Genomic DNA, 22,029 nt, shown 5'->3' on the forward strand with positions numbered 1-22,029 from the left:
GACAGGTATAAACTAACGCTTTTTAGCGATAAAACCGCCTGCTGTTTACCTCTATTTGTGTTGCTGTTTTCTTCTTTCTGTATTATTTTCTTCTATGGAGGTGTACAATAAAGAAATAAAGAGTACCTAAGTACATACTTACTTGTATTTTGTATTGTAGGGGTCGTACAGCGACGTCTACTTTAGCTGTCAAATTCGAGGCAAGATTTTTTATACACTTTGCACGTCTTCTTCTATTCATGTCGAACTCTTTAGGTACTAATATCACCCTACAGCTATTGAATATGGCTGTTTTTCGCTGAAGTAGTATATGAAAGTAACCAGTGATGACTGACAAATTAACAAAGTTCCTAGTTCAAATTGTTTAGTTCTGTGAAATTGTAACTATCATAAGGTTTTTCATACTTGCTTGGCACTAGACTAAACAAATTAGCCCAATCCATTTCCGCCTTCTCTGCCGACGCTACATATTTTATTAGGTCAACTTCTAACAACGTCTTTGCGTTTAATCAAAGGAAATTTCCAATTAAATTGATTACGATCAGAGCCGACATCCCTTCTCGGGCCCCGATTGCTACACATAGCGCACATACTTATACTCCGAGCTACATACCTACATATACCTACATAATAGCGGTAGGTACTTATTCAACTTATACGTGCTTATACATAATAATACATATACGTACGCTTGTGTGACTAATCTCGGTTTCAATATATATTAATTATGGATGGTGGTGCTTAATAACTGTCGAGATTATTTGTAAATGAGTTTTCGGGATTGTTCTAAGGATTTGAAGGTTCGAGAAAAAAAATATTGAGACAGGTAAAATAACATTAGGTACCTATATAACGTTTTATATCCAGTTTTAAAATATTTAAGTAAATGACATAAATATATCATAACATAACACACACATTTTATATATTCAAAGATCAGACTTATTCGTATTTGTTAGCCTTCAAATATGATAGGTACCTACTACAAATTTCTTATCTGTGAAAATGTTAATATGTAGGTATTGCGTAATAACTAAGAAATTTGAAAGACCTCATTTCTAGTATTAGTTGAGATGAATTGCAGTTTTATTGAGTGTGTGATCAAATGCTGTAATCGCGGTGGTAACATGCGGTTCCTGAACACATCAAAGCGAGGTTATAATATGTGTGTAGATAAGGCAGTGTATGTAACTATATATGTAAGTATAATTAAGCATTATGTAGCAATCACATAAATTACTATAGATTAGATTTAGATTTATTTATTTCATAATATGAAATTACAATATAAATTAGTTTACACTAAGTAATCTATACGAATTTATATTATGATCCTCAAGTAGGAAAATAACAATTGATTATAATTATACAAATGTCAAGCAATAAGTACACAATTTAAAAACCATTATATTATAAGCAATCAATTAATTAACTATTTTTTTAACAATGTCAAATAATACAAAATGTAAAAACAATGTCAATACAGAAGCATGGATATCTCATAATGATCGTCAAATAAAAATAAAAATGAAATACAGGTCAATAGAAAAAATAATTACATTCAGTTTGTTGCTTCGAGCAACGCCGGCTTCCGACACATCGGAAGGGAGGGGCCCAAGCGATATCTCACCGTACAAATCTTTCTGCCATTTTTCGCGGGGGGAAAGGTGCACACAGTCGCACTTCTCACACACTTACATACAAAATCCAATCTGTAATGACGACACAAATACATAGAAAATGACACACGTCAAAGACAAATCTTGCAAACCTCGATCTCTTTTTGTGTACTGACGAGTGACAAGTGTCACAACACGCACACTAACACATTTTCGTTGACGTATGTTATTGTATTCTGAGAGATGACAAGTCGGATTTGTCGCTCGACCGATCCGCAATTTGTACTGAGCGAGCAAAATCGATAAATCCAACAATTACATGAGACTAAAATATAATAATTGTGTTTGAATGTAATTAAACGTATGATATGTAAAAAAAATATTACATGTGAAATGTAACACTTTCTTTTTGAAAATTTGATGTCCCCGACCTCTTTTTATAACAACAAACCGAGCAAACAGGCATTTTTGTGCTGCAGTGTTCACGCGCGCGTCTGGACTCGGTCTAGTGAAAAATCCAAGTGCAACTAGTTTTAGTACCCGCGCTAGATTAGATTGACGCGCTAATCTTGTACCTCGGCAGAGGGGAAATAGTGCGAATGCCGCCTCCCTTCCGTGTTGCTCGAAGGTTTGTTGTATTACATGTCATTTCCATATATTCATTTACAGAATATAATGGATTATCCAATAAAAAGAGTCTCAATTGGCGTTCAAATGTTTCGTCAGATGGTTCGGTTCGCAATTCTTTTTTTATATTTGTTGGAATGATAACAAAAAGGTATATTAGATATTATATTAGACCTCTATGTGTCTATGTATCTATATTGAATGTTCTCAAGTTTATAAAGAATAAAGATATCTGTCGTAGCCCGTCATCCGTGTTGTTTATTAATTTCATCTGGTTATGGGCAATTTAATTTAATTTACAAAATTTGTGATTGTGTGTAGCAAAAATGTCAACGAGTGTAATATCCACTATACCAAAGCTGAAAGGTAGGGAAAATTATGATGATTGGACGTTTGCCGTTGAAAATTTTCTTATATTGGAAGGCATGTCAGAATGTGTGACAAAAGAAGGTGATGCCAATGACGCGAAGGCGAAAGCGAAAATAATTTTGACCATTGATCCAAGCTTATACGTTCATATAAAAGCAGAAAAAAGTGCTAGTAAATTATGGTCAAAACTCAAAAAAATGTTCGATGACACCGGCTTCTCCCGGAAAATTGGTCTTCTCCGTCAGCTCATCTCAATTCGTTTAGAGGACTGCGATTCCATGTCACAGTATGTTACTAAGATCGTAGTAGCTAGTCAAAGATTGAATAGCACAGGCTTCACGATCAGTGACGAATGGGTTGGTTCCCTATTACTAGCGGGTTTGCCAGAAAAGTTTGCTCCTATGATCATGGCAATCGAGCATTCCGGCATTGATATAACCGCAGATAGTATAAAAACGAAGCTAATTGATATTGAAGGTGGACAGGAAGTCAATCGTTCGCAGAGCGCATTTGCATCAAAAGGCTGGCATAACAGAAAGCCCAAATCAACTACAACGCATACATCAGAACCGTCAACATCAAAGTCGCATGTAACTTGTTACAGATGTAAACAGACTGGTCATTACAAAAACCAATGCGAAAGTAACATGACGAAGAAGAAACAATCGAATGCGTTTAGTGCAATATTCCTCAATGGTAAATTCAGTAGTTCAGATTGGTATGTTGACAGCGGCGCAAGTTTTCACCTTTCACCAAACGAAAATTGGTTGATTGACAGTTCGGATCAGCATGAGGTTAAAGAAATTGTGGTCGCAAATGAAACAAAGATGCCCGTGAAATGTTGTGGAGACATCCAGATTACAACATTGGTTGAAAATACAGAATATACCATTCCAGTCAAGGGTGTTTTGTGCGTACCAGGTCTTGTTACGAACTTGATTTCAGTGAGCGAATTGGTCAGCAAGGGAAATACAGTATGTTTTGCTAAAAATAAAAAAATGCTACATTCACAATCAAGCGGATGAAATAGTGGCAGTTGCCGACCTTGTCGACGGAGTATACAAATTGAATGTGAATTATTCTCACTGTTTGTTGTCGACAACAGGGGCTGTGTGGCATAGGCGTTTTGGACACCTGAACAGAAGCGACCTCAACAAGATGCGTGATGGAGCGGTCACAGGTATGTCATACACAGATAAGTCCCAGATATGTAAAGAGAATTGCATAGTTTGCTGTGAAGGAAAGCAGATGAGGCTGCCGTTCAACCATGTTGGGAACAGATGTAGCGGCTTGCTTGACATGATTCACGGAGACCTATGCGGCCCAGTTGAAGTAAAATCCATTGGAGGTTCGAAGTACTTCATGTTATTAGTTGATGACTTTAGCAGGATGGTCCATGTCTATTTCCTGAAGACTAAGGATGAAGCATTTAAGTCATTTAAAGAGTTTAAAGCCATGGTAGAGAACCAGACTGGCAGAAAGATTCGTATTTTTAGGACAGATAAGGGGATGGAATTTTGTGGGAAGGAGTTTGAACAGTATCTGAAAAACGGAGGAATCATCCACCACAAAACGAATCCATACAGTCCAAATCAGAATGGACTTTGCGAGCGCATGAATCGTACAATTGTCGAAAAAGCCAAGTGTATGCTGTACGACGCGGATCTATCCAAAGCATATTGGGCAGAAGCTGTGAACACAGCTGTTTATCTGCGGAACAGGTCAGTTGTGTCGGGTACAGATGACAAGACCCCTTATGAGCTATGGACTGGTAAGAAACCTGATGTTAGCCGTCTGCGGATATTTGGGAGCAAAGTCATGGTACACGTGCCAAAGGAGAAGAGGCTTAAGTTTGACAAAAAGGCTACCCAGTGCATCTTGGTGGGCTACCCAGACAATGTAAAAGGATATCGAGTCTACGATCCACAGACAAATCAGATAACAACGAGTAGAGACATTGTTGTGATTGAAGAAGGACTGAGAGGCGAGGTTCAGATTAACATTGATGATAACTCACTAGACTCCGTATTCAGAAAAGATGTAGAGTTCGAAGAGAATCCAAAAGCAGTGGGAGCGATGCCAGAAGCCACGAAAAGCACAGAGCCAGAACCTGAAAATGACAAAGAAGCTGACATTCAGATTGTGTCTACGACAGCGCCAGAAAGGGCTGGGGCAGCAGTCGAAGACGAGAAGGTTGTTAAAGCAGCGCAGCCAACGGTCAGTGAAGCTACGTCATCTACGCGCGTGCGCAGGGCGCCTGCCAGATACGGCTGGTGCGCTACTGGTGAAAGTGTAAGCGACAATGATCCGAGTAGTGAGGTAAGCTTGAATGATGCACTTTATGGACCTGAGAGTTTGCAGTGGAAGCGAGCTATGGCAGAGGAACTGAAGGCTTTCGACGATAACAATGCTTGGGAGTTAGTAAACGCTCCAGATGATGGTGCTATAGTAAAATGTAAGTGTGTGTTTAAAAAGAAACTGAACCCAGATAACAGCATTCGGTATAGAGCCAGACTAGTGGCTAAGGGCTTCACCCAAAGGCCAGGCATTGACTTCGAGGAAACCTTCTCTCCTGTTTTGCGCCATTCGACTTTAAGACTAATGTTTGCGTTAGCTGTCAAATTAGATCTAAGTACATGCCACTTAGATGTGACAACTGCATTTCTTAATGGCTATTTATCTGAGAAAATATATATGCAAAAACCTGTAGGTTTACAGTGTGACGATGACAGTAAGGTTTTAAAATTAACCAAAGCTATTTACGGATTAAAACAATCATCCAGAGCTTGGTATGAAAGGGTTGATAATTCACTACAGTCAATTGGTTACAAAAAGTCTTTGTTGGAACCGTGCATGTTCACCAAAATTAATGAACATTCTAAAACCGTGATATTGTTGTACGTAGACGATTTTTTCATTTTTTCAGATAGTCAAAATGAAATGAACAGTTTGAAAAAAGAATTGGCAACAAATTTCAAAATTAAGGATTTAGGATGTATTAAGCAGTGTTTAGGCATGCGAGTTAACCATGATCAGGATAATGGAATTATTACCGTTGATCAAGAAAGTTATATAGAGCAGATACTCGATAAATTTAATGTAGCCGAGTGTAAGACAGCAGCGACTCCTATTGAGCCCAAACTAAATGCAAGTAAAGGTGAAGTTTGCGACAAGACGTTGCCTTATCAGCAACTGATAGGTAGTATGATGTATTTAGCTGTTCTTACAAGGCCGGACATTGTATTTTCAATAAATTATTTAAGCCAGTTCAATACATGTTACACAGAAGAACATTGGGCTTATGCAAAACGTGTTCTTAGGTATTTAAAACTAACCAAAGACTTGCGTTTAAGATATTCGAAGGATGGCAATGTACATCTGCAAGCCTACGTAGATGCTGATTGGGCCAGCAATACCTTAGATCGTAAGTCATATACTGGATATTATTATGAGCTTTCAGGATGTACCATTTCATGGGAAACTCGAAAGCAAAGTACAGTTGCCTTATCCAGCACCGAAGCTGAATATATGGGGTTAGCTGATTGCTGCAAAGAAGCTCTTTATCTTAAACGTTTGCAATATGAGATAACTCATGATGATTATGCTATAGTTGTCTTCAATGATAACCAGTCTGCTCAGAAGCTTGCAGCCAATCCCATATTCCACAAAAGGTCCAAACACATTGATGTGCGGTACCATTTCCTAAGAGAAAACGTTGTCAAAAGTAATATTAAGTTACAATATCTGCCAACACAAGATATGCCCGCAGATATTCTGACAAAAGGCTTAGTGGCCAATAAACATTATAAATTTATAAAACTGTTGGGTTTGTCTACGTGTTAAGTATTAGTATGTATTAATTAACATTCCCAAGTTCGAGAAATAGAAGTTTTATGTAAGTTAGTTTGTTTTTTGTTAAGTGGGAGTGTTGGAATGATAACAAAAAGGTATATTAGATATTATATTAGACCTCTATGTGTCTATGTATCTATATTGAATGTTCTCAAGTTTATAAAGAATAAAGATATCTGTCGTAGCCCGTCATCCGTGTTGTTTATTAATTTCATCTATATTGTTTGTCTTACCATATCTCGGGACCATGGGGTCCCGGACCTTTGGGAGGCGTGCGTGGGGCCAAAGCCAATAGCGCAGAGGCCCTTTAAAACAAGTTTGATGTCATGTAGAATGCCTGCTGGAACCCATTCACGGGTATATTGTTTATAATTATGTAACTTAATAAAAAATTAAGAACATCTACTTACAACCTATTTACGAGTATACAACTATAAAATAAATATGTCATTCCACAAACGGAGTGCGAGTTAATTAATTTTCCCTCCCAAGTTTATCTCTTACTTAAGTTTAAGTCGAAGTTAAAGCTAAAGCTAACGGATCTAATCAGCCATGTTTAATTTAAACTCATACTCGAACCGAACTTACGAGAACTTACACAAAGATACCGAGATAACCGCGCGAGACTTCGGCTCTCGGCAAGTTTTATTCAATCCGCGTTTCGGCGTACCCACTGATTATAATAGTTATAACAGTGAGGAACCCAAAAAAGGTAGAATACTCTGTGGTTTGTGATTCATCGGACTTGTAAGATATGTTTTTTAAGCGATGGCGATTGCAGCGCCCTCTGCGTAAACTTATACGCGAATTTACAAAAAGATACCGACATAAGCGAGGGTTTATTGGGCCTCGGCAAGTTTTATTTTAGTTACGGTTTCATATGGGAGCCTGATACTGATTTAATGGTTTATGGTTTAACAATTTATTTCTCCAAAAGAATTATAATTCACTTACATCAGAGAAATACGAACAAACATTATGTACATTATTTACAAAGTGCTTTAATAATTTGTTATTGGTATTTATACGACCGCATTTCGCATTTCGCGCACAGAAATTAGCGTGAGGGATCGTCAAGACCGTATCCAAACCAGGTTAAAACCTTAACAAATGGATAAATCAGAATTGGCCATTAAGACAGCGGCGTGGGAATTACCTTAATAACTTGGTATGAATTACCGTATTAATCGCTACCTACGAATGTTATTTCATAATATTTGATAATATAGAAATATGTGTTTATACCTAGAAAGTAGTGTGTTGTCTGTTGTCAGCGACACGTCGGCTGCTGCTGCTGGCTGCGGCCATTTGTAGCGTTACATTTAGGTACTTACTTATTGATTTACATTGAAATATAGGTAGTTAAGTACCACATCAAAATTCCACCATTTCCTCCCAACATAATCCCACATACGCAGCGCCACAACATAAACATAAAAGCCGCAATCGTAAAGCCGATCATAATCCAACATACACGCAACATACAACATAAAACTTCATCATGTAAGCTCCCCAAGACGATATTAATATTAAGACTACCCTCCTATACTAAAATACTTTTACACATTCGAAAATCAACTTTAACTAACTACATTTAAGATTCAATTTGCTTAAATTTTCATTAATCTATTTTGTCATTATAATTTGAACCTTATTATGTTTTGGGTAAGGTTGGAGTTAGGTTGAATAGGGTTGGGGAGTGGGGTTGTGGAGGAGGGGAGGGGGGGGGTTCCTCGGGGTGAATGTAAAAACCACCCCGCGATCGACTTATATGCTGTATCAAGACGCAGATACGCGCCAGGTGGATAAGGCCGGAAGTGGTTTGGCGTTTTGTTTTACTTCACTACATACTTAGTAGCGTTTAGCTTAAAGCATGTGCCAGACGGCAGACAACCACAGTTTCTGCAAGATGACCTTGGTAGAAAAACCGCGGTTTTAAGCCATGTAGCAAGTGGTTGAAATCGTAGTCTCTTTAGTGATAAGACCGCCTTTTGTCTACCATAGTTGTACTTTTAAGCTTAATTTGTATTTACTCTTTCAGATGTCATTGGTGAGCAACAAAGAATATTTGTATTGTATTGTAAATACTTAACTATTCATCATCATCTGCGTAAAAGTCGTAAAATTTTTAACCCTCACCTTTCACAGCAGGGCTCTGCAACATTTAAAGAATGTATACAGGGTGATTGGAAATTCGCCGTATTCCTTGAAAGGGGTTATTCTATGAATCATTTGCAATGATTTAAGTCCAGTCAACCAGGGGTCAAAACTCATTGGTTTTCAAGTTATTCGAGTTTTTAGTTTTTTGTTTAAAAAACCTGCCTTTCGACTAAAAAGTGGTAATTGTGAAAAAACTACTCAAATTTGGAATTAAAAAAAACATTCATCTAATAGCGAATAAACTACTGATTACGTGAAATAAAAAAAAATGCCAAAACTTTCGAAAATTTTCCAAAAAAAAGGATTTGAAACCCCCACTCCTTGAAAATAACATAAGATAAGGTACCGAAGACAAAAAATGCTTACGTAGAAACTTAATACCGTAATGACCCTTAATTAGTTAGTTTGTGTCACCGAAGGCAAGGATGTGACCCCTACCCCAAGAAAATAAGATAAGATAAGGTAACGAAGACAAATAAAGCCCAAGAAGATGCTAAAATGACATAAACAAACCGATTAAGGGACAAATAAAGCCCATGGAGATAATAAAGTGACACAAACAAACCGATTAATAGTCACGTACGCTAGGTCAAGTCTTCCGCCTGCTCTGCTATTATTATTATTATTTCAAAACGTGTAAAAGAAAATGTCGACATTCGTACTTTTTTGGAAAGCTGAGGAACTGAGGAACTCATTTCTGTATTTTGTACGCAAAGTGTCATACTTTTTTTTAAGTAATGCCTTAAAATGTTATAAAGTCTTGGGAAAATTACAAAAAAATTGTGACTCCAAATCCTTTTTTCTTGAGTAGTTTTTTCATAATTACCACTTTTTAGTCGAAAGGCAGATTTTTTAAACAAAAAACTAAAAACTGAAATAACTTGAAAACCAATGGGTTTTGACCCCTGGTTGACTGGACTTAAATCATTGCAAATGACCCATAGAATAAACCCTTTCAAGGAATACGGCAAATTTCCAATCACCCTGTATGTTTCAAATTTCAAGATCTTTCCTCCAACGATTTAGGCTGGACGTTGTACGTTTTTTATTTTATTTATTTATTTAGGTATTTATTACACAAACGTTACAACTTTTTTTGTTAAGGACAATGGAAAATGCTCCACAAAACTACATTTTGTTTGACTGTGGAGTCTCACTATACTATACTTAATAGGTACTTAATTAAATTTAAATAGTATAAGTATATTATATTTGCAAAAACATCGGTTTCTAAAAACTCGTACAAGAGGTAATGCTTGAGATATGGTACACTCTTAATAATGAATTAGTTTCCTCATTATTTTTTTTCACTCATGGTAATTGTAGCGTTAGAGGCCGAAGGACCGCAGTGTGGTGTAAATATATCATGCCACAACAAAATGTAGTATCTTCATATGTAATTTCAAATAATTTAAAACGTTATAGGTACAAAAAGGCGCGGTTAAAGTTAAAACGTTGTCAAATTTACCCAGGAATTATTACATTTAACCGTCTTAATAATTTTCAGTAGCGACCTTCTGCACCGGGGGCGTGTGGCTCGTTTCTCGCGGCTGTGCGCACTTATTATGTAGTCTCCTCACCTATATACTTACTGCGGCAGTTTTCGACTTCATATTAACTATTTACCGAGCACTTGCTTTAGAAATATAATATTATTAAATAAGTAACATTATAATGTAAGTATAAAGTTTGGCATTGAAGCATATAACGAGATGGCAACTTGGCAAGGGCGTGGTATAGGTGCGTACCTAACTGACAAAGAATTAACGGTGTTTTTTTTATACCCATTAACTAAACTGTATGGGAGCCGTGGGACTATTTTCTTTTGGTGATAAAAAAAAGGTTGCGTACCCCTGACTACAGATATGTATCATGATCAGTCTATAGTCTGGAAACCAATAGAAAAACGCGGCAAAGAATGAAGTTAATTTGCCAGAGTAATATAAAAAACTCAATAAATATTGCGAACAATAATAAATTTGAATATCCCGTTTTCTTCTGCAAAAGTAAGCCTGAGGACAGATAATACAGTTATCAACAATCCGTTTACTATGGATATGGATCATACATAGGGTTTGCACGACGGATCCGAAATGTATGGGAAGATCCGCGGATCCGGATCCAGATCCGGATAATTTCATACATTTCGGATCCGGATTGCAAACCCTAATCATACACTATTTCATTGGGTGGCATAATGAAAACGACTTAATTAGGTAAGGTGGGATAATACTAAGATAGTTTATTTCGCTCGAGGCAAGACAAACAGTATGAGGATTCCATACAAGTGATAGTCTTACCCCGGTGATAGTCTTACTGGGGTAAGACTAACCTTACCTTAAGGGGCCCACTAATTAACAGTCCGCCGGACGATATCGGCCTGTCAGTTAGAATAAAATTTTGACAGTTCCGAACAACTGACAGGACGATACCGTCCGGTGGACTGTTAATCAGTGGGCCCCTTTAAGTAGTTAAAATGGTTGTGCTCGATCCGATTTATATTAATATATTTAATAATAATAAAGCCTTTTATTCTCACTAAATATTACACATTTGGTTTGGTTTTACACATCATACATATTAAAGGTGAGGTACCCATTTTTGGGCAAATGCCTCCTCCGAGCCCTTCCACTGATCTCTGTCTTTTGCTGGTCGAGTCCATGTTGTTTCCAGCTGTCTTCGCTATATCATCTAACCATCTTCGTTTTGGGCGGCGTCTTGGTCTTGTTACCTCGCGAGGGTGCCAGTGCAATACTCTCTCACTCCTAGGGTTGCCAACTTTTTTTGGTGGAATATAGTATTTTCCAGAAACGGCATCAAAAATATAGTACACTTCAAAAAAATATAGTACTTTTAGATAAAATACTAAACATGAGTGTAATATACGTTTAATCGGAAATATAGTATTTTAGCGTACTATAAATTATATAGTATTTTTCCAAAAGTATATAGTACAGAGAGCCAAAATATAGTACAATACTATATAATATAGTACGGTTGGCAACCCTACTCACTCCATCTATCAGCTCTGATTAATATATTTAGGTTATACGATATATAATTATAATTAGGTAATTTTACGATTTTTTATCATTATCAAACGGGACTTACCTAATCGCGTATAATTATGTTTTTTTATACTAAAGTAAGTTTATAAAGAAGTATATTACAACAATTAGGTAATAAATGCTGTTGTTCATCAAGTCATCATTAGCTCTGATTTTGATTATTTTTTTTTTACCAAACATATACGTGTGAGGTGTATTCGGGTAATACCGAATGTCGGATAATTCCGAAATTCAGATGAAAATCACCCTTAATTCCATCATAATAAAAGTCTCTTTTCGGAATTTTCCGACAGTTTTCGACATTCGGAATTACCCGAGTACACCTTGCTAGTGAATTGGTATATTTTTTAAATCACAACAAAGATAGTATTAGTATACGTATACTAAAATAAAGAAATAATATTTTATTTTAGTACCTACTAACCACTTTATTATTAACTAAAAAATAAGTAGATTTTGTTACAACAAATGACTTGTGTTGCGTCAAACTTTTGGTCTGATTTATAATTTGAATTATCTATTCTAGGTACAAGTTAGGTTAGGTATCTGCGTCCGCCCCCGTCAACCATTGGTGCCATTTCAAATCACGCTTATTCATTTACTGGACCCATAACTATTAATATTTAGAGGTAGAATATAGCTTTAAAAGTAAAAATTAAATACTTAAATCGTAAACTGAGCTACCATCGTGGCTCATAAGCTCAAAGCCCGCTTTAGTTAAGTGGAAGGGTAGAACCTACCTGCCTTGAAAGAGAAGTCACGAATCGAAATATCGCGGATACATTAGAATATGCGTCCCTTCCCTCGAGGATGACTGTACTTACTTACATTCAGATCACGCCGCGAATTGGGATTGAAATAGTGATATTCTATGCGTATACCTAGGTACGTGGCGGAGTATGGAGTATGTTACGAGCAGGCATTTTTGATATAACGAAAGGAGAGTCTTTCACAATAGACGTTTACGTTTCACAAGAGAATATCACCTATTTACTTAAACAAGAAGAATAGATTGTACAATTACATATAAACGATTTCTCTTTACAAATGCCAAAAAAGATTGTAAAAGATGCAAAAAAATATTTTGAATACAATTGAACATTTACATCAATAAAAGGACTTAGGATTGCGTAGCATTCCAATACCTAAACAATATTCTGAAATTAGTTGTTGACATGACCGGTACTAACATTTTATTTGACAATACAAAGCGTAAGTACGCATAATATATTATTGCCATTATGTAGGTAAGCTACGTGGCGACACTATCTCAAGGCCAGATGGAATCTTGTCAGTGGATGATCGATTCAAGTCTGGGAACAGGATTCATTGTTGCCCTCTACATTACATATATTTGATGTTAGACCTTATACAGGTACAACTTAGATTATTTTATTTATAGAGCCATAAGAATGTCAGAAACTTTTGCGTGCAGTGTTGTAAAAGATAGTATTATACCTACGTAAGTTCGCTGTTGTCTAATTTCTACGCTATTCTGAGTAAGGTTCGCGCAAAATTAAGCCAAGCGATTTTTGGCAACATCGTTATCATTGGACAACTTCTGCCCTCGTAAAACACATTCATAATCTCATTCCCGGCCGGGAATACATTTTACAGCGTCCAACTAAAACTGCGGACTAAAAATTTCCAACTACGTAATAAAAATTAATACCGTTACATTCCGCATGCAAGCCGCACGCGAAGGGAAAACATTACCCCGTTTCCCAGAAATCCCCAAAATTAAAACTAAAATGCGCGACCCGAATCCGAACGCACACAACTATAAAAACAACCAATGAACGTGCCGTATTTAAATTCGGAACTATAAAAGCAGGTATCGCCGACCCTCGGTAAGAAGTTTAAAAATATAGAAATAGTTATAGGACGCCGGGGGCAGGGGGGCGGGAGCAGGAAGTGGGGTTGAAGTAGCGGGGAATTTCTGCGTCGGGCGGGGTGTCTCCTAAAAACGGTTAAGTAGCCCCCCTACCCTCTATAACTATTTTATGCGGTCCCCTTAGAAAGACAGCGGCGATGGGGCCGCGTGATACTATAGGCGCGGTTTGGGGGAAGTGAAATTTTAATATGTCTAGTCGGTTAAGAATTCATAGCGGATTTATAATTAAATGTCTAATTAGGGTATAGCGATGTTTTCGTGCGTGCGTATGAATTTTAACTTTTTAGCTAAGCCGGTGTTGTTATGGGTTTTCTTATTGGCTATTCAAGTCGCGTCAGGTTATTGTTGTTGTGGCGAAAAGGTATTTATGGCATTGTGTACCGTACCTACCGTATGGTATCGACGTTTGCTACACAAGAATAAAATTAATAATAAAATACAGAGGAAATGCCGCCAGCATCCTTGGTACAATGCCTCAAGGGCCTATTTTAGATTTAAGCTAGTTATTAATTTCGTTTAGTAGTACCACTGTATATATATTATAATAAAATAACAATCGAAATGTATAGCGTATTTAATATAAAAATAGTTTATTGTCTGAGCACTTCTACTTAGTACTAATAATAAATTTGAAGATGTTTTATACTGTACAAAATACTGTCTAAATTGCTTAATATTATTTTTAAATTTTTACACTTAACAAAGAAAGATACTTAGCACTTTATTTATTTACCATATGGCAAGTTTACACTGTAAGTTAAGCGTTTGTAAAGCGTGATAAAAAATAACATAAGACTCTTGCTTAGTTAAGACACGCTTTTACTTATTGCAATGTAATGATGTAGATTAGTAACACTCACACTAACAACTTACTTTGAAAAAAAAAAACTTATCTTTCGTAACACCATAATTATACCGGCTGGAACATTCTAGAGACTGAGCTGAAAGGATAGTTCATCTAAGTGATCTACAATTGAGTTATTATAGTCGTAAACCTGGATTTAAAAGTAAAACAAAATCATTAAAATTAAATATTGTTATATAGTGACAACCCTACAAAGTTATTTACATTTTAAATTGACACATGACATGTCTTTCAAAAGGATCTTCTTGCTAGGGTTGAAACATACAGATTTTTAACAAACTGTATCTCAAAAACGGTTAGAAAGTGAAAAATAAAGTACGTATTAACCTGAACAATTCCCAGTTTGCGTAAAAGTTCTTCGTTCTGTTCCACCCGATATTATACCTAAGTATTATAACACTAAACGATTATCACCAAAAGTACATAAATTAAAATATCCTTCGATCGTAACACCACCGCGGACACGATACAAATGATTATCCAGCCAAGTTAAAAAAGCCGACAACGTTAAAAAGCAATATAAAAACATGTTATTCGTGAGAAAAAAGTACAATGGAATGGGGCGCACCAAATTCACCTGCTTTGGTTCTTACGAGCAGGTTTCGAAAAACTTTAAGAAAAGGGAGCATCCCTCACTTGGTTACAGTTACAACTTGCAAGTGGCATAACCAGTTTTTATTTATTTCGATAAGAAAGAGTAGTCATATCTATAAATAAAATGAACTATTAAAGGGAATACTTTAAAGGATTTGAAATTAAAATCCTTATTATAATAAATTGTGTAAATAATTAATTTTACTTTAATTCCATTTGTCTACAAATGATCATAATGACATGAAAAGTCGTGGATTTGTAAGTATTCTTCGGTAAGTTTTTTTATTAGTTTATTACGTAAAATTAAGTACCTATATCCTTTTATTTTACCTCAATGTTCTATTTATGTCATACAATAGGTATTGTATGACATCAGAGACATAGATGATATCAAAGTCCTAATTTTTCCCAAAATAAGAAAATATATAGTATGTACAAACTAATAAATGCATAAATGCATTAAACAATAATGCTTTTTATAAATTACTTTATATATTAATAAAGTTTTTTATTTATCACAAAATAATTTAAGTTTATTCAGTTCCAATACTGATGACTAGAGGTAATGTCCAAGAAGTCCAACAATCAAACTTAACAAATGCTTTAGAAAAATCAGTGTCCATTTTAAAACTAGTTTACAACAAAGCTACAAAAATTCACACGGCCAAAAATCCCAGAAAACGAGTCTTTTTTATCACAATCGCGTCATTTCTTAACTAGTCCTTCAATAATCGAACCCCTTTTCTAGAACAGGTTGGGACTTTTCCCGAAATATTCCCACACAAATTGTAAAGTAACAAATCTTAGAAACCTGTCACTTCAAGCCAGATAATAATCGGACAAGACACGAATCAAGATTGTATAAAAAAGACCGGTTCGAGTAAAGATTGGGGTAAAAACGAGGTCGATTTGGGGTATCTCAGTTTTTGTTAAGACAGTCTACTCGCAATAACTTGTTTTTTTTACAATGGTAAATAAAATAAAAAATGATTGTAAAGTTTGTAGGTATGTCCGAAATTACAAAACTGTACCTAATTGCGACATTCATTCAATACAAGAAATAATTTAATTTACGAATACCGAAAGTGTATTTACTGATATTGTATTACTTATACTTTCAAATCAAATCAAAATTGCAAGATTACGGTACATTCACAGTGGTGAAGATGTTATATATTTTTTTTTTACTAATCATAGCAATAGATTCATCTCCTTAGCCTCATCAGTACCTACTTAATAATAGAACTTAACATTTTTACGTTTAGTATTCAAGCATCATATTTTACCTAACCACAAAATACACGCCAATAATCGATTAACCTAACTAATTCAACTTTAATCCCAAGAACGCGCCAAATGTTGCCAACCCCTGCTCGGCTGCTTAATACTCATGTAAAAAGCCAACGTCTAAGGCTGTGAGGGCGCGAGTACACACCTGCAGCGCGCTAGTGTGCGTATATTTTCATTTGAATAGTTTTTGCGCGGTTGTGTGGGTGCGCCTGTGTGCGTTAATGCTGTATTGATTTAGCCGCGCGAAAAGTTGGCAAGACATTTTTGAGTGCAAGTGTAATGGGTTGGGACGAAGGCCATTCGTTTTATACAGACATGAGATGAAGGGTGTTTTCTGTATTGTGTTCCCTTTAGGTAAAAGTATGTAAATAGATTTAAGATTGAATATTTAAGGTGAGGCCAGTAAGGACATTGAAATTAAACAATTATTTTGTTTAGTCACCGTTAGTAAATGTTAAGGCACTTGCACCAAAAAAGGCCTTTCGTTATTTTTATCTTTTATTTTTCTTATGTATAATATGAACTTGCAATTTTGTCTATGGTACTAGCGAACGTGGACGCAAAATTAAAAACCATCAGGTCTTCTTTGGCGTTGGTACTTACCTCGGGTTATCTTAGGGGTTGTGCACAAATCACGCGAGATGTTTACGGCTACTTTTTGACCCTCCTCCCTCTTGGTGATATTTCGTGAGGTTTTTGGCTACTTGGAAGAGGTACGAATTAGTTATAAAAAAAAAAATTGTTTATTTCAGGCTAATTAACCCATAATACAAAATACACACAATAGAATACTATATACAATACAATAAAAAATAAAGTCGTATACCTAGTCGTACTACATTCTTTACCACTTAAATATTTCCATACTTGTACGGTACACAAAATAACGAATCAAATTCATACATTGAAAATATCTATTTTTCTTAAAAAGCGAACCAAAGGATGGCGCGCGTTAGATTGAAAAAGCGATGTCTAAGGACGAGGGAGGCGGGGGCACTTATATTTTAAGATGGCTTCCGCACGTATCGACGCGCCACCGCCACCGCCGCGCCCTGCCGCTGCCGGGAAAGGTTTACGACCGCTGACACTTTTACTGGCTGCTTAGCGTCTTCTATTTCGAATGGGGTTTTGAAAATGGAACACTTTGGAATTTATAACGACTTATAAAGTAAAGTGGTTTGTTTTGATACCAGTATTTTTTCAGAGTCAATTTTTTGTCGAAAAATCGAGATAGGCTTAATCGAGGTCTCTGTCGGACGGGACCTTAAGTAGGTAATTGCATTAACTTTGAGATACAAAGCCCATTCGGGCAATGTTCGGATTGTATGTACATACACTAGTACATACAATCCGTACATGTTACGGTCATGCTCATTTATACATGTGAAAAAAAAAATAGCCATAACCGAATACAGAACCTCCTCCTTCTATGAAATTGAAGTCGGTTAAAAAAGAATGAATGAATGATGCTTTTATTGGAAACACACATACACAACAACATTAAAAAATGCTTAAGTCTAGGTAAATTTGAAGTTACAGTGTTGCGAGAGGTTCCAAAAAGGATAACACTCAGCATGTGTCAGCAAAAGCGCTGGTGGCTAGCGGTAAGAGCGCGCGACTTTCAATCCGGAGATCGCGGGTTCAAACCCAGGTTGGTAGTTCGTACCCTGGTACCGATGAGTTTTTCGGAACGTATGTAGGTACGAAATATCTATCATTTGATTTTTATCAGTCGCTTTTCGGTGAAGGAAAATATCGTGAGGAAACCGGACTAATCCCAACCCAATAGGGCCTAGTTTACCCTCTGACTTCTAAGTATGTTTTAGTGCGAGCGTTTAAGGAAGTAAGTGTTCATCTCAATAATATATGTACTGTACCCAACAATGTAACCCATTATCCTGTCGCATACTTCTGTTGTTTCTCCAATAAATAAAATAAGAAAAGACTTGGAAGGTCAGGCAGTCGCTTTCGTAAAAACTAGTGCCTACGCCAATTCTCGGAATTGATTGTCAAGCGGACCCCAGGGCTATAACCGCGAAAATCGAAGTTCGCAAATTGCGGGGATTTTCTCTGTCACTCTAATTACGCCTTCATTGGAGTAAAAGAGAAAGATCCCCGCAATTTGCGAATTTCGGTTTTCGCGGTAGCCGCTCAGGCTCGTGAGCCGTGGCAAGATGAAAAGCCGGGACAACGCGAGGAGGAGGAGGATGATATGGTTATTTATTTATACACAGTACACAGTTTTTACATCAGGTATATCATGAACTGCAACAAGATGGTGGTGGATGGTAATTAATTATGTTCTTTGTACGGTGTTAAAGTGCTTGTTGCTATGCACGTGACTGTGACGCCGGTAGACTATGGTTTTGGTTCTTATTATCATCTATCTATATACGAGTATATATAAAAATTAATCCCTATTTCCAAAAAAAATAATGATAAATGCGGGTAGGTAGGTGAAACGAAGTTCGCCGGGTCATCTAGTCTAGTATGTTATAAATGTTATAATTGCTTTGCAGGGTGTAAATACAATCATTATAAATCATACTAGCTGTGCCCGCGGCTCCGCCCGCGTGGAATTCGGTCTGTGTCAGTAAGCGGCTAATTTCTAATCCTAATTTCTCTCCCTCTCCCATGGAGGCGGAACTTGAAGTAAAGTTGACAGATGGATATGCTAGAGGACTGTAGTCCAGATAAAATATTTTACAATTAGGTACGACTAAATAAAACTACATTCCAAAATCAATAGTGTTTTTCGCCCTTATTAAAATTTTACACGAGATTTAAACGACAGATTAGTAGATGTATATCGGACGATACAGTAAGGTATACGCGCGCGAGCGAAAGCGAAGTGGCCTGCCTGGCTAGAGCGCCACTCACCATGGTCTTCTTCAGACTCCTGAGGAAGGCCACGTGCCCCTTGTAACCTCAATGCGTTGCGAGACTTTCGCGAATGATTGGATTATTTTCTGGAAGGCATGGTAATGAGTATTAAATGCGAGTCCCAAATCGTTCGACTCCGCAAACGACCAGTGCCGGATTAAGATATTTTGATGCCCTAACCATTTCTAGACCATGGTGCCCACTCTCCCTAGGGTCATCAAGATTACATTGAATTTTTTTGGTAAGTTGAGTGACGTTCATTGCCGCATTACAGCTGAGAATGGAAATTAGTCACATAATGTTATCAGGAAAATAGACAGTGCTGCAGCAGTAACGTTGCAACCTTCGAGCAACACCGGCTTCCGACACATCGGAAGGGAGGGGCCCAAGCGATATCTCACCGTACAAATCTTTCTGCCATTTTTCGCGGGGGGAAAGGTGCACACAGTCGCACATCTCACACACTTACATACAAAATCCAATCTGTAATGACGACACAAATACATAAAAAATGACAGACGTCAAAGACAAATCTTGCAAACCTCGATCTCTTTTTGTGTACGGACGAGTGACAAGTGTCACAACACGCACACTAACACATTTTCGTTGAAGTATGTTATTGTATTCTGAGAGATGAGAAGTCGGATTTGTCGCTCGACCGATCCGCAATTTGTACTGAGCGAGCAAAATCGATAAATCCAACAATATCATGAGACTAAAATATAATAATTGTGTTTGAATGTAATTAAACGTATGATATGTAAAAAAAAAATATTACATGTGAAATGTAATACTTTCTTTTTGTAAATTTGATGTCCCCGACATCTTTTTATAACAAAAAACCGAGCAAACAGGCATTTTTGTGCAGCAGTGTTCACGCGCGCGTCTGGACTCGGTCTAGTGAAAAATCCAAGTGCAACTAGTTTTATTACCCGCGCTAGATTAGATTGACGCGCTAATCTTGTACCTCGGCAGAGAGGAAATAGTGCGAATGCCGCCTCCCTTCCGTGTTGCTCGAAGGTTGCAACAGAGTAATGCTGCTGCAGTCGCCACCCGAATGTCACCTTTATCATATCTTAGAATGTTATTGTAAACGCGAGCGAAGCGAGCGCGAAATTTTTTCGATATAAAAACGCAATTTGATAGACAGTTGTACATTTTTACTTTTAGTATGGAAATCAGTCACATCATTTTATCACGAAAATTGACAGTGCTGCAGCAGTAACGTTGCAACAGAGTAATGCTGCAGCAGTCGCCATATCTTAGAAAGTTATTGAAAAAGCGAGCGAAGCAAGCGCGAAATTTTTTCGATATAAAAACGCAATTTGATAGGCAGTTGTACATTTCTACTTTTAGTATGGAAATCAGTCACATCATTTTATCACGAAAATTGACAGTGCTGCAGCAGTAACGTTGCAACAGAGTAATGCTGCTGCAGTCGCCATATCTTGGAAAGTTGTTGAAAACGCGAGCGAAGCGAGCGCTAAAATCTTTCGATATAAAAACGCAATTTGATAGACAGTTGTACATTTTTACTTTTAGTATGGAAATCAGTCACATCATTTTATCACGAAAATTGACAGTGCTGCAGCAGTAAGGTTGCAACAGAGTAATGCTGCAGCAGTCGCCATATCTTAGAAAGTTATTGAAAAAGCGAGCGAAGCAAGCGCGAAAATTTTTCGATATAAAAAACGCAATTTGATAGACAGTTGTACATTTTTACTTTTAGTCTCAACCAGGCGCGAATCCAGGATTTCATACTTACAGAGAAGGGATGGGACAGTTTTCTATCAGCCTAGCTTGGCATAGGGCTCGACATTTAAGGGTCTCAGCGAGGTTGTTTTCATACAGAAAAGATGCAAGAAAGCAGAGCTTGGAATTGACCAAGTGAATTGAATTGGCGAAGTGTGAGCAAGGCAGAAGGCCCAGCTGCTAAAGAGGAAAGCTTGGATTTGGATCCACGCCCAAGTGTAATTAAGGCAGAAGATCAACTTTGCCATAAGGCAGAAGACCTCGCATATAAGACCTTACGCGGAACTGCAAAAGAGTGGCTTGAAATCGAATCTATGCATGTAATCACGACTCTTCTACTGCTCGCTCTTTGGCTTCACTCGAAAGCGCTACTTGATAGGATGCTTTTTTTTTTTTTTTTTTTTTTTTTTTTTTTTTTTTTTTTTTTTTTTTACATTTAGGATGCTTTTAGTTTTCGGCTTTCACGGGGCCCCTTATAACACTTTGACAGTTAGGTCTCAGGATCGCGGCTAAGGAGCAACTCGGCGTGGCCGACAAATCTGGCGTGCAAGAGAGCAAAATTCGCTATAAAATCGGTAACCTATGTCGAAAAAATCGGCTGGCCGTAAGCCCGAAAGCAAGAATTTTTTTCATGACTTTGAGGATGTCTTTCAGTTGGAACCTCACGGTCAACTGCCACATATAGACCCATCCCTCAGAGTTGAGGAGTGTATTGCAGACATAACCTTCTCTACAGATAAAGTTAAACAGGTCATTAAAGAAATGAAAACAGATTCTGCACCAGGACCAGATGATATTCCCGTCACACTGCTGCAGAAGTGCGATACCTTGGTCGGCCCATTAGCCAAGATAATGCAGGCATCGTATGATACAGGCACAGGCACTTTACCTGAGCAATGGAAAACAGCCACCGTGACACCAATATTCAAGAAAGGAAGTAAGCTTGAACCATCTAACTACAGGCCGATAAGCCTTACTAGCGTAGCATGCAAAGCTATGGAGAAAATTCTGGTAAAACGCATAAGAGAATTTCTTGCCCTGCACTGTGTGATAGGT

The sequence above is a fragment of the Cydia splendana genome, chromosome 22, assembly GCF_910591565.1.
Source record: "Cydia splendana chromosome 22, ilCydSple1.2, whole genome shotgun sequence".
In the NCBI taxonomy this organism is placed as follows: Eukaryota; Metazoa; Arthropoda; class Insecta; order Lepidoptera; family Tortricidae; genus Cydia; species Cydia splendana.